The sequence below is a fragment of the Mesocricetus auratus genome, unplaced genomic scaffold (assembly GCF_017639785.1).
Source record: "Mesocricetus auratus isolate SY011 unplaced genomic scaffold, BCM_Maur_2.0 Super-Scaffold_100031, whole genome shotgun sequence".
NCBI lineage: Eukaryota > Metazoa > Chordata > Mammalia > Rodentia > Cricetidae > Mesocricetus > Mesocricetus auratus.
In genome coordinates, this window is record NW_024429212.1 from 27541 (window position 1) to 41861 (window position 14321).

At 43.1% G+C, this 14321-nt stretch overlaps 2 long non-coding RNA genes and 1 other non-coding gene across 3 annotated transcripts; all 3 read left to right on the plus strand.

The window, feature by feature from the left end:
- The first annotated feature begins 1505 nt into the window (after window positions 1-1505).
- LOC110339661 lies at window positions 1506-9815 on the plus strand. The gene is made up of 3 exons (XR_005872343.1): window positions 1506-1615; window positions 4227-4322; window positions 9077-9815. It is a non-coding gene; the product is annotated as an uncharacterized LOC110339661 (long non-coding RNA).
- LOC121135204 lies at window positions 8835-8962 on the plus strand. The gene has a single exon (XR_005872422.1). It is a non-coding gene; the product is annotated as a small nucleolar RNA SNORA27 (small nucleolar RNA).
- A 106-nt stretch (window positions 9816-9921) lies between the features above and the next one.
- On the plus strand, window positions 9922-14220 carry LOC121135151. The gene is made up of 3 exons (XR_005872351.1): window positions 9922-11899; window positions 12776-12935; window positions 14144-14220. It is a non-coding gene; the product is annotated as an uncharacterized LOC121135151 (long non-coding RNA).
- The last annotated feature ends 101 nt before the right edge of the window (window positions 14221-14321 follow it).

Consider the following 14321-nt stretch of genomic DNA (forward strand, 5'->3'; position numbering starts at 1 on the left):
GGTGTAGCAATCCTAATATCTAACAAACTAGACTTCAAATTAAAATCAATCAAAAGAGATGAAGAAGGACACTTCATATTCATCAAAGGAAAAGTTCATCAAGATGAAATCTCAATTTTAAACATCTACGCCCCAAATACAAAGGCACCTACATTCGTGAAAGAAACACTACTAAAGCTCAAAATGCCCTGGGTTTGGGATTTCGATTTTCTTAAGCGAAAAGAAGGTATAATCAACAACAAGATACACAATGTCTGTGAAGTAAAACAGAAAATGCTAATATCTCCCCCATGGCTGTAAGGCCAGGATAATCACTGACCTTTCCTTGGGCTGCAGATGAAAGTGTGTGTTTGATTAGATTACTCCCAGTCAACATTTTCTTTTGACCCTTCTTCCTCACTGCTGTATTTCATAGAGATACCCTCCCCCAGTCAGCTAAGCAGCTGAATCTTGACCTGTAGTGGACCGCAGTATGCAGGACCCTGAGGGTGATCATATGGGCTGTGACTAAGTAGCCCCTGGCCTCAGGAGCTCCTGGCCATCTCAGGCGAGGAGATCTCAGGCAGGAGAACGTATCTTGGAGCCTCAGTGAAGGGTTTAAGGTGCCAACCCATAACTTATAGTGGCCTCTGGGACCTGCCTACAAGCCAGTATACTGGTGCAGAGGGGCTTTTATGCCATCCAACTAGTGAGAAATCCGTATCTCCTGCACGCCATCTCTGTCAACACTTGGCACTTTCCTTTGTGTGGTTTCTTGGTTTGTTTTGTTTTACTCCCTAAGAAAGACTGAAAATTGACCAGGTGGTGGGGGCTTATGATTTTAATTTCAGCTTCAGGTAGGCAGGGCAGATAGGCCTCTGTGAGTTAGAGGCCACCTTGATCTACAGAGCTGGTTCCAAGACAGCCAGAACTACACATAGATAAACCCTGTCTCAAAAATGAAAAGAATAATAATAAACAAAGAGGGAGAAGGAGGTCTAGAAATAATGTAAATTTCACAAAATGGTTAAAATTATAATCATGAAATTATAACTATAATAAAAATTATGATGAAATAATTATAATTATAATGCAAAATTATAAGGAAATAATTATAATTATAATCAAAAAAATTTTAAATAGTGTTCATCATGTACTGGAGCTAAATCCTATGCTAGGGTTCTCTGGAATTTACTTTGTGGTGTAAACTGTCATGATTTCCTTCACTAATCCTCCTGCCTCCTACTCCAAAATGAAAATATAAAAACACTAAGAAAATGCTACTTTTGTGTTTGTTTCAGAAGCAAGATCTCTTGTGGCCCATACTGACTGTACCAGCTTGTTTGGTGTATCAGCTTGATGAAAGTTAGAGTCATCAGTGGGGAAGGAGTCTCAGCTGAGGAAATTCATCCCTGAGTCCAGCTGTAAGGCATTTTCTCAAATAGTGATCTATGGGGGGAGGGGCCAAAGCATGGAGTTCCTGGCCTTCTATAAGAAAGCAGGTTGAACAAGCCAGGGAAACAAGCCAGTAAGAGCACCTCTTCACGGCCTCTGCAGGAAGCTCTGGTCTCCAGTTCCCTGCCCAGTTTGAGTTCCTGTCCTAGCTTCCTTCAATGGTGAATGGCAATATAGAAGAGTAAGTTGAATAAGCCTCTTCCATCCCAAATTTCATTTTTGGTCATGGTGTTTCAGCTCAGCTTTCGAAACCCTAAGTAAGACAATTTGGTACTGGTATACCGGGCTATTGCTGTGACAGGCCTGACCATGTCTTGGGGAGGATTGTGGAAGGACTTTGGAACTTTGGGCTGAAACAGTCATTGAATGCTAAGAGCTCAGTCGCATGTTCTTTATGAGCCTGGGAAGTAAGAATGTTGAGAGCAGTGTAGACGATGGAGGACTGGCTGGTGAGGTTTCAGAGGGAATCTTAAAGTCTCTATCAGAGTCATTTGCTATTTTGAATTAAGATTGTGTGATTCTGGTTCAGTGGGGCCCAAGAATCGGTTGTGATTAACAAGGCACCAGAACTACTAAATTGAAACTTTGCTTTGCTGGTGTACTTGATGCTGCTCAGCTAGAGCTAAGAAGTTAGTGGTGATTAAGAAGAGACCAGAGGGCTGGGTAGTGGTGGCACACTCCTTTAATGTCAGTACTTGGGAGGCAGATACGGGTGGATATCTGTGAGTTTGAGACCAGCCTGGTCTACAAGAGCTAGTTCCAAGATAGGCTCCAAAGCCACACAGGGAACTCCTGTCTCAAAAAGTCAGAAACAAAAGTTACTCAAGTGAAATCTTCTGGGAAGTGTGTCTCGAGAGCATTGAAAATCTGTGTTCCAGAGTCAGCCAAGGTTGTACCATATGCTGGCAGCCAGACTTTTATTATGAGTAAGAGTCACCTAGGTAGTACTGGGTTTTGAAGGCATGAAGGGGTCATGGAGAGCAGCTGAGGGTTGGCACTGTGAGAAGGTAGGAGAGGCAATTGGTGAAGGTACAACCTCACTGTTAGCTGAAGGCCTGGGACTGAAGGGGTCAAACAAAAACTGAGGCTTGGCACCATGAAGAGAGCCTATGAGAGGCTATTGGTAAAAGTTCTGGCCAGTTGCAACATTTTGGAGATGCCAGTAGAACAAGGAAAGACCACCAAGAACAGGAGTAGAGGAGTGGAGTGGAGCCATCTTGAGCCTAGAATACAAGCTGTGTTTGCTGCAGAGGGCAGAACCTGAGAAATGAGCCACCTCTTTGAAGGAGTCTAGAAGATCATGAGTAGAACACAGACATTGGACAGTTGGAATTTATTCTGCTTTGATTTTATTGTGACAGTGCTGCATTTTTCACTCCTGAAATAAAGAATTTTTTGGCACCCACAGTTCAGACTTTAGATTTTAAAAGAAATTGTTTGAATTTGTAAGATTGTGGAACACTTAAAGTTTGAGTTTTATTGTGAGATCTGGGGGATGAATAAGAATAACTTGTGGCTTAATAATGTTTGTGTGTCAAGTTGACAAGAAGTCTGTTGTAGTGGCTGGTTTCATGCGTCAATTTGACATAAGCTGGAGTCATCAGAAGATGATGAAGCGCTAAGGTAACGAATTAATGAGGTCCAGCTGTAGGACATTCTCAATTACTGATCAATTAGCCCCTGGTGAGTGGTACCAGACTTTGGCTTATGACCCTGGACTCTATAAGAAAGCAGGCTAACAAATCCAGGGAAATCAGGCCAGTAAGCCATATCCCTCCATGGCTTCTGCATCAGATCCTGCCTTCAGGATCCTGCTCTATTTGAGTTCCTGTCCTGACTTCCTCAGTCATGAACAGGAATAAGGAAACGCGAGGCTGAAAAAACACTTTCCTCCTGAACTTGCTTTTTGGTGATGACATTTTATCGAAGCAACAGAAACCCTAAGACACATGAGCTTGTTCTCTGCCTGAGCTGGTGTGTGTGGGGAGAGCAAGATAGAGATGGCTGCCCAGATGGAGGTAGCATGAATGGTGTAGGGAGATGGAGGTAAAGGTAGGGGAAGGGGAAAGGAACAGAGCAATAAGGGCAAAGTGGATACAGACTCAGGGGAGGGAGAGGAGGTAGGAAGAGGAGAATAGAAGGGAGACATGGGAGGGGGAGAGAAGGGAATGAGAAGAGGTGGGAGAGGAAGGAGCAGCCTTCTACTTTTATAATGGGTGACACTGTTTCTCCCTACTCAAGAAAATCCTGACAAGGACTCCCATCTGAGAGCTAACTTTCTCCACCTGGTCTAGCCAGCAGACATCCTGAGCTGTGGTATTTGGACCAGGAGGCTGCTTTCAGGAGGCTGGCTCAAACAGGACTTAGCAGTGTCTTCCCAAGCTGTTCCAGTTAAGATCAAGTAATACATAATGTCATCTAATCCAATTAGCAGGTTCAGAGGAAAACTGGATATTGTGGTGTGAAATTCCATCACATGACAAGAACAGGTGTCCTGCTAATGGCCATCACACATTGATTCCCTTTTGTGTTTCCACCACCACAGCATATTCAAACTGGGCCTTAGAGACTTGAAGCTGGTGCATTCTGGGAGTATTTCCCTTTAAGAACGATTAATGCCATCAAACTCTGTTCAGCAAAATGCTTAAGTGAAATACTACTATCACATCATAACAATCTCAGTGAACCCTCAAACATTGCAAAGCACTCCTGTGCTTTTAACCAGCCACATTAAGAAACATCTGATAAGGACTCCAACCTCAGAATAAACTGTCTCCCTCTGTTCTATCCAGCAGATTCTCCGAGATGTGGAATCTGGACATTCACACGCCAGGCAGGAGTTGGTTTCCAGGATGCTGGCTCAATGGAATTGAAAAGTTGCTTCACAGGTAGCTTACAAGGTCCATGATATCATCTAACCCAATTAGCAGATTGAGGAAAAGACTGGATACTGAAGACATGAGAAGTGCGTCCAGAATTAAGGGGGGAAGGCACACCTCTAATCTGGGTCACATCTCTACATGTCTCCATTACTAGTTAAGTGGAGCTACAGGGCCACAACAGGTTTTTTCCAAGGGAAAATTCAATTATAAAACCAGCAGCAGTTATACATCAGTACTTGGACCATTTACAGGGAAATACTTTCAGTGAGTTGAGAAAAGAGTAGATAGCCAGCACAGAAAATGCTTTTGGGTGGCTGTGCTTTAGATGTACATATCCTTAGGGGCCACAGAAGAAAGGTCAGAACCTTTCCTTCCACCACACCTTCTGTGTGTGGATAGGAGGTAGAAGCCTGCAGGACTTGCCCATACACACCAAAACATTAACTTTGCCCTGCCATTCCATCTAATGCTTGCTATCTAATCCAATTATTTTTGGCTATTGAGATATTCGTCAATGCCAGTGACCTTCAAATTGTCTGTTTTCTCAGAATTTACCAATGAGAGGAGCTAGCATTTGACCAACTCACCCACCAAGCACATTAATGAAGGAGCTATACCCTAAAGTAATTTTCTAATCACTGATAGTAACGTTTCTATAGTGCTATCAGTCAGGGAAACATAATGAGAGTCTATAGGGCAGTCGTAGACATGGGAGTGGAGGGGTGGACACAGGGAGAGACAGAGACAGTGATGGAGAATGAGATAAAGAGGCTATTTCTTTTGAAATGATGGTGGTTAATTTCCTGGGGTAAAAGTGAGATATAGCAAATAATTAGAGTTATCCCATTGGAAAATATATATTTCGGATACATGAGGTACTGAAATAATGAGAAAAGAATGAGATTCTTAGAAACTACGAGGACATGAATTGGAAAATATGGGGCAACAGCATGGGATTTGGAAGCGGTGAAGGAAGGCGGTAAACCATGAAGACTAAATACTTCAGTTTAAAATAAGAGAATATGAGGAGACCAGTGTTCATGGAGTAGAGTCTCAGGTCCTCGGTCAGGGTTTTCTGGTATTTGCTTTGTAGCATAGACTGAAATGCACAATTACCCCATCAATCCTCCTGCCTAGAAAGAAATAACATGAATGTCTAGATAGCACCAAGAAAATGCTACTTTTGTGTCAGTTTCTGGGATGAGTTCTCTTGTGGCCAAAACTGACCTTGAGCTTGGATTCTGCCTGGGCTGCTTGGAGCTGCTGAGCACTGTGCCTTTCCCTCCAAGGGGCTGAAGACAGTGGTCTGAGCAGACAGCCTGGCCTCAACTGTGGGGTATATGGTAGTTCTCATTTGGCAGAATTTTTATTCTTAAACTTTTACATTTTCATATCAGTTTCCCCGCCCACCTCTCTTCCCCTTCCTTCCCTACCTCCCTTCTATGCCACCTTATCCATTCCTCTGTTCAAAAAGGGGCAAGCCTCCCATGGGAATCAACAAAGCAGGTCCTATCATGTTGAGGCAGGACAAAGGTCCCGGTTCCACATCAAAGCTGACCAAGGCTTCCCTGCTTAAGGAATATATTCTAAAACTCCATCTCTTGTATCAGGAACAGGTACTGATTCCACTGCTAGGGAGACTACAGACCAAGCTACACAACTGTCATCCCAATGCAGAGGGCCTAGGTCACTCCCATGCACCTACTTAGCTGCTAGTATATAGAATTCTTGAGCTCCCATTAGCTCAGGCCAAAGGTTTCTGTGATTTCATTATTGTGGTCTTAAACTCCCTTCCTTGTACAATCCCTCCTGTCTTGTCAACTGAACTCCAGAGCTCAGCCCAGTGCTTGCCTGTAGATCTCTGCATTTGCTTCCATCAGTTACTGGATGAAGGCTCTCTGTTGACAATTGGGATAGTCAACAATATGATTCCAGGGGAAGGCCAGTTCGGGTACCCTTTCCACTATTAAGAGTCTTAGCTGGAGTCATCCTTACAGATTCCTGGGATGTTCCCTTGCACCAGGTTTATAACCCAAATTTGTCCCCTCTGTTAAGATATTTCTTTCTTTGCTCTCTCCCTCCATCCCACCCTGAAGTTGACCAATCCAATCCCTCATGTTCCCCTCCTTCCATCCCCTCCCCTATCCAAACTTCAGTCCCACTCCCAGTATACCCAGGAGATCTCATCTATTTCCCCTTCCCTGGGAAACCCATGCATCCCTTTTAGGGTCCTCATTGTTACCTAGCTTCTCTGGGCCTGTGGATTGTAACCTGGTTATCCTTTGCTTTATATCCAATATCCACTCATGTGTGAGTAATACTGTGTTTGTCTTTCTGGGTCTGGCTCATCTCACTTGATGGAACCAGGAAAAGTATCCCATTAGCCTGCATCATGTCATTTCTTCCCACTGAATATTGCTCTATTGTGTAAATGCCCCACATCTTTATCCATTATGGTTCCAGGTTCTCGCTATTACAATTAATGCTGCTATGAACATGGTTAAGCTAGTGTCCTTATGGTATGGTTGGGCATCCTTTGGCTATATGGCCAAAAGTGATATCACTGGGTCTTGAGATAAATGGATTCTCACTTTTCTGAGAAACCGCCATATTGATTTCCAAAGTGGATGTTCAAGTTTGCACTCCACCAGCAGTGAATGAGTGTTCCCCTTACTCTTGATTCTCTCCAACATAGGCTGTCATTAGCATTTTTTGATCTTAGAAACTCTGATAGATATAAGATGGTTTTTCAGTCATTTTAATTTGATAGCTAAAGCTGTTGATCAGTTAAGTGAATCTCAGCCATTTGAGTTCTTCTGTTGAGAATTCTGTTTATATTTGCCCACCATTATTAATTGGATTATTTGGTACCTTGATGTCTAGGTTGTTTATTTTGGACATCAGCCCTCTGTTAGATGTAGGATTTTCACATTCTGTAGGTGGCTGTTTTGTCCCATTGACAGTGTCCTTTGCCTTACAAAAGCTTTTCAGTTTCAGGAGGTCCCATTTATTGTCAGTCTGTGCTTCTGATGTTATATTTAGGAAGTTGTCTCCTATACCAATGCGTTCAAGGGAACTTGCCTCTTTCTCTTCTATCAGGTTCAGAGTAAACGGATTTATGTTAAAGTCTTTGATCCATTTGGACTTGAGTTTTGTGCAAGGTGATAAACAATTATTTTCGTCCTTCTACATACTGACATCCAGTTATGCCAGCACCATTTGTGAAGAGGCTTTCTTTTTTCCATTGTACAATTTTGTTGGCTTTGTCAAAATTCAGGTGTTATATTTATGTGGGTTTATATCTGGGTCTTCATTTTGATTCCATTGATCTGTCTGTTCTTGTGCCAATACCATGCTGTTTTTATTACTATAGCTAGCTCTATAGTAGCTCTTGAAATCAGGGTAGGTGATACCTCCTAAATTTCTTTTACTACACAGCATTGTTTAAGCTGTACTGATTTTATTGGTTTTCCATATGAAGTTGAGCATCTTTCTTTTGAAGTCTGAAGAATTGTTGGTATTTTGATTGGGAATGCATTGAATCTGTAGATTGCTTATGGTAAGATAGCTGTTTTTACTATGATAATCCTACCGATCCATGAGCATGGGAGATCTTTCCATCTTCTGATACCTTCAAATTTTTTCTTCAATGACTTTTCATACAGGTCTTTTACTTTTTTGGTTAGTTATCCAAAAATATTTTATATTTGTGGTTACTGTAAAGGGTGTTTCTCTGTCTTTCTCAGTCCACTTATCATTTGTACATAGGTGTGCTATTGGTATTTTTTAGGTATTTATCAGCTGTAGGCGTTCCCTTACAGAATTTTTGGGGTCACCAATGTATATAATCATATCAGTAAATAGTGAGTTTTGCCTGTTTTACAATTTGTATCCCCTGGATTTCCTTTTCTTGCTTTATTGCTTTAGCTAGGACTTGGAGTAGTATATTGAGTAGATATGGAGGTGTGGGCAGACTTATCTTGTTCCTGATTTTGGTGGAATTACTGAGTTTCTCTCTATTTAATCTGATGTTGGCTGTCAGTTTGCTGTTTGTTGCTGTTATGTTTAGGTTTTTTCCTCTATCCCTGATCTCTCCAAACCTTTCATGAAGGGGTGCTGGATTTTGTGGAAGACCTTTTCAGCAACAATGAGATGGTCACGTGGCATTTTTTCCTTCCATTTTATGTAGTAGGTTACATTGACAGATTTCCATATGTTGAACCATCCCTTCATCTCTAGTATGAAACCTATGCGATCATGGTGGATGACTTATGTGTTCTTGTATGCGGTGTGCCAGTATTTAACTGAATATTTTTTGGTTGTTTTTTTTTTTGGTCAATGGTCATGAGGGAGAATGGTCTATAATTCCTTTATTGCATCTGTATGTGTTTTGGATATTAGGGTATCAGTGGCCTCATAAGAATTTGGAAATGTTCCTTCTGGTTCTATAGTTTGGAACAATTGTGGAGTATTGGTATTTGCTCTTTTTTAAACTCTCATACTTGTTTATATTGGTCTGTACCTTCTTTCATGCTGCTAAGAGAACTTAATGTTTTCATTGGGCATTCAGATGGGCAAAGGAAATTACCATTTCAAACTCAGGAGAACTTAAGTGTTTGTGTTGTATCCTGTCAGGGGATACATTCCTATATTTTAAAAATGTATTGGTCTTGATTTAAATTTGGTACGTGGTACATATCAAAAAATTGTCTCAGATTTTCCAATGTCATTAATTTTGGATATTCTCTCACACTTGGCAGATTTTGAAGTGGGACCAGTTCATCCATCAAGCTTATTGCCAGCCAGCAGGCTGAGAGCACATGAGGGTCCACCAATGGGGATAATGGGCATACAGGCTCGGATAGTGTGACTCAAGGTTGAAACTAAAACCATAACAATTAAGATCACTAGAAAGTGAAGAAGAGTGGAGCAAGAAGCAAAAGAACTATTGGATGAGGCAAGAGTTGATCTAGAGATGAATGCAACTGAGAGCCAAGGAGGAACAGAGCATGTGCAGCACCGACTAGGAGGGGGGAGGACTGACATCATGATACAAAGAGGATCCAGCAGGGAATTCCTAAAGTTACCTGAGCTGATGTTGGTTGGGAGCACAAACCTATGCAAAGATAGCCCTCACCCAGCCAAGAAACTCAAGACAAATCACTGAAGCCTACTAGTCAGCAAGGAGATCCAAGCTGTTGAACTTCCAGTCAGTGTGAGAGACTTTCAGAAGATTATAAGTTGCAAGAAAGGAGAGGCACCCAGGCCCTAGACTGGGTGTTGACATGAAGAGCTTTAAGGCAAATAGAGCAGGGTAGAGAATCTCTGACAGGGTTTGTAATGTGCTGCTCTCAATGATGTGTCCCATACCAAGATTAAGATGAGGTTCAGGGGCAGGAAACTGACCATGAAGGAAACCTTGCATGGGATTCAAGAAGCAGCCAGTGGAGTCCTAGAACTGAGGCAACGATCATGGCTTTGCTTAACACTAGACTGACATGACATTGTGGTGGCGTGTGCAGAGTGTCTGTATGGCACCACTGATGAGTTAGGCAGATGCCACTTGCTTTTGTGGATTGCTATTAAAACATAGACAGGGCAAAAACCCACACAGGCATGATTTAGAGGACAATTCTAATGCCAAAAGTTGAAAGCAACATATGGTATGGCATCTAGAAGATAGTTAGGAATATGGGGCTTAGTGAAAGAACAATTACAGGTCAATACAAAGAAAAGGGAGATGACAGGTGACTTGCTTCAGAGTGCTTCTCAGCAGCACACTCCAGTGTCCAGAGACCAGGCAGATGTGAGGCTACTCACATGGAGATGTGAGTCCAGCCTGGAGAGGGGTTTTCAGTGTTTCAGCTCTTTGGATGTGAACCTGACAGTTTTCAGTCACCTACCCAGTGCATTCTTCAGAGGAACCCAGTAATCCACAGATTCTTTTCACTTCCCAAAAGTCCATCTTGTTGGGATCCTGAAGGATCTAGGCAGTCTCAGCAGGGAGGTGGTATCTTCTTTGCAGGTGAAGGCTCACTCCCCATTCCTGTCCTCTGAGGAGGAGGAGACCAGAAGGTCCTCATAGAGGACATTCCATAGGACCTGGGAGCTGGCTCCCTCCCCTTATCTTGAGAGGCTGGGCTCATACAAGTATGTGTTTGCTTCTCAGTGGGATGTCCTGGGGCTCCTTCTATGAACTTGGAAGTCCAACAATCACCTTGGTCCTGTTGAAGATCATCCTCAGGGGTTGGCCTACAACATGGGGCACCGATGGCTCCTGGGACTCAGTACAAGGTCTGGCTGAGACCAGGGCAGCTGTGCTCTTGGGCCTTGGTTGGTCAGTTCTGGGCCCCTGGTCTTTGCACTCCACGCTGAATACTTGACCACGTGCATTTCTTTTGGGCACAGTCCTTGGGTGATGTGCTGAGGTACCCTGAAGCTTGTGATGGAGTGCATCCTGTGCAACGGCCTTTCTGCCATCCTGCCTGAACAGTGGCTTAGGATCATCAATGACAGGTGGTTTGACCTTGTTCCTCTCTGGAGGGCAACATGCAGGAACTTGCAAAACTTTTCATGGGAGGGTTTCCAGGGAACATCTCTCTACACAGAGACTTTTTGGCAGGTGGCACTGTGGTCTCCATTCCATCTGGTAGCACCCTTTTTGTTTCCTGCAATGAACCTCAGCATCTTTGAGTGCTGTGGAGAACACAAACACAGGCAGAGTTCAGGACCACACTGACCTTCACTAGACGGGTAGTGAAGGCTTTCAGAAAAAAAAACATGGTGTTCATAGGATCAACACTCCAAAATTGAGTCTGTCTCTGGTCACATGGAAGTCAAATCTGCCAGACTGTCATGTCCCACACCAGCTATCCTAAACCTGTAGCATAGGCAAGTTCGGCATGGAGAAGTGAAGACTTACAGCCTGCCTGCAAAGTTTAGGTCAAGGATATTCTGATGACTCAAAGGTACGTGCCTGTGTCTAAGTGCTTTCTGGTAAGACCTATAGAAAACTAGTTATGTCTGGAGAGGCAGGGTGTGAGACTCCTGTGGCCACCTGGAAACAGTTAGCTTCATTACCAGGTATCTCACTCCCTATGGAGAATTGTAATCATCATACATGGGATGAGAAGCCAGTAAAACACATTTTTAGATGCCATGCCTTGAATGTGATTCTCACAATGGTTTTGGGGGTCACTATGTAGCAAACAGAGTGGCATGGAAGAAACTGGGATATGTAGGTGCCACTTAGAGTTGATAAGTGTCTGGATTTCACAAGTATCAGAAAACATCATTTGCCAGCATGAGGAAAATCTGTGGACAGACAGGAAGGTAAGATGAAAGTCTCCAGCGCAGACCATGTGTGAAACAGGCTTCAGAAAGAGGACTTGGAATCTGATATGCAAGGTCATTCCCAAGGATAATTGAGGAAGTACCTGCCCAACCTCCAGGACAGCTGGTCTACCCTGAGAACCATAGAGCGGTGGCTCACTCATCAGCATCGATCTGAATTCTGAAACAGACCAAGTAAACCCCTGGTCCAACAGATGTTTATGAAAGCCAACAGGAACAGGGGACATCGGGTGAGCAAAGAGGCAACATGGAAACATAACGACATTGATTTAGGACATGGGGAAACAGTCTTTTAGGGACAGGGTCATTGCTCTTATTCATAGTCAAGTTGATGTGTTGGGTCCTCGGGGGAAAATGGTGAAAGTTAGCCTTCCTGTGCTGCTTATTACATCCCTGGGACAGGCAGCTGTGCAGGAACATGTCAGCATTTGTCTGCAAAGGGGAGCAACTTTGTAGACCTCAGGCCCTAGTTTGTTATTTTGTGTGTGTGTGTTTGTGTGTGTGTGTATTTGCAGGGGGTAGGGATACTTTTAATCACTGTTCTATTTCCTTTGTGGTTATAGGTCTATTTATATTTTATATCTGGCCTAGATTTAATATTGGCATTTTTAACCTATCAAGAAAACTGTATTTCTTCCAATTTTGTGGAGTACAGGTTTTTGATGTAGGACCTAATGATCCACTGGACAGCCTCGGTGTATGTTATTAAGTTCCCCTTTTCATTTGTTGTTTTGGTAATTTGGATATTCTCTCTACCAAAAGCAAGTAAGGTGAGAGGTTTACTTGGGCTCAATTCATATTTCTATGACAATAGTTTGAGAGCCTTTCTGTCTCTCAACTCACTGGTATCAAGTTCACACAGATTTCCAGTTACTACTTCCCAAGTGGTACAATTAACGGCCAGTGCAACTACCACCTGGCAACAGCTTTCTTAATTTGAAACATTGCTAGAATGTTCCAATTTCAAGTCCCCAAGTTCCCATTTGGTTTGAATATGCTTGGGATGTCAGAGGCAGGGGATTATTTTGTAATGGCCATTAGCAGGCACCTGTTCTTCTATGAAGTTTAACATTATTGATTAAAACTATTCGATTTCTTTGATTTAGGGAATCTTAGCCAATATGCTCAAGGTGATGGACCCACATTCAGTGAGTCGAGATGCTTGCAGATCTGGGGCCATGGAGGCCTTCCACCACAGAGAGCCCAGAGTAAGCCAAGAGGGTCCATGGCACAGAAGGTTCCCCCACTGGAAGAAAAGAACCTTGGGTAAGTGGAGACTTGTATGTGCCTAGACCTCTAGGGTATGCAAAACATATACTGGGATTCATGACTGAATTTTTGTGCTATGGGGTGTATACCACAGAAGACATGGGCATAGGCCAATAGAAAGTTTTTATTAACAGGCTGCCAGAGTATATGCTGGGTGGTCCCTTCCCCTCTGGATCACTGAACCTTTCTCAGGATGAGGTTTTAAGCAGAAACATTTTGGGTTGACATAGTTCATTTAACAATAATAGCAGGACCTAAGTAGAAAACAAAAGTCATGGACAGTACATTCAGAGGCTATCCCAGATCATGGACTTGAATGTGTTAGGTCTTTGCTTACATATTGGTAAATGGTGTCAATGGAATGAGATTTCTGGACAGAATGGTGCTACCATCCTGCAGTCAGTTGTGCCCATAACGGGCCACTGTTGTCCCACCCTGTTAAAGTTGTCTTATTGAATGATGATCCTCACCTTAACAAAGAGGCAGGCATGGGAACTACATCTCCTGCCTATAGACGTAAAGGACAATCAGGAAGTTAGGTACAGATCCTCTTTAGCAGGACTGGTTCTTTGGGTGAGAGGGATCACTATCATCTCCCTGGCACCTCTCAAAAGACACTTGCCTCTATCAGTTTCAAAGAAACAGCCCTTTGATGATTAAACCCTTTGTATAGCATGTGTGAGTCATGTACATGTGTCTGTGTGTGCGCTCATTCTAGAGAGAACATTGAAAGGGTATTTGGACCTTTACGTGGACTGAGTCTACACAGGTCCAGGATCACTTTGTGACTCTGATACATCCTTTGGCACTCAGAGGTGAAATGCAGAGGCTGTGGAGCCTTTGGACACACCTCAAGGAGGAGGAGGCCAATCAAGTGTGTGTATATGGGTTCCTAGGGCCACAACCACTGGAAGCCAGGAAGGAGAACAAGGATCCTCACAGGACTCAGGTTTTTGGTCACTAGAGACCATAAGCCAGGCTGTGAAAGACACACAAAGCAAACTTGCCCCCACAGAAGTAAGTGATGGGCAAGCACAAGAGTATGGGGCTGAAAACAGAAGGTTCCAGATGTAGCAAAGCTCATCAGCATACCATATCTCCTCATACAGCCTCAAAACACTGCAAAATGGGCCAGAGATCTAGGAAGTAGTTTCCTCTTTGGAGACAAAACCTGACCTGTCTCTTCTCCATTGTCTGTCCCACAGGTGTATGAACATAAAAGGAAGACACTCATAAATTTGCCATTGAAGGTTTAAGGAAGGACCAAAACATCAGCTAGGCGGTAAGTAAAAAATTTTGATCCTGACCATAGAAATACCTGAGACTTGCAACATTGTCCCTTTTTCTACCATGTTGCATCTTTGCTCATGTTATGTCCCCTGT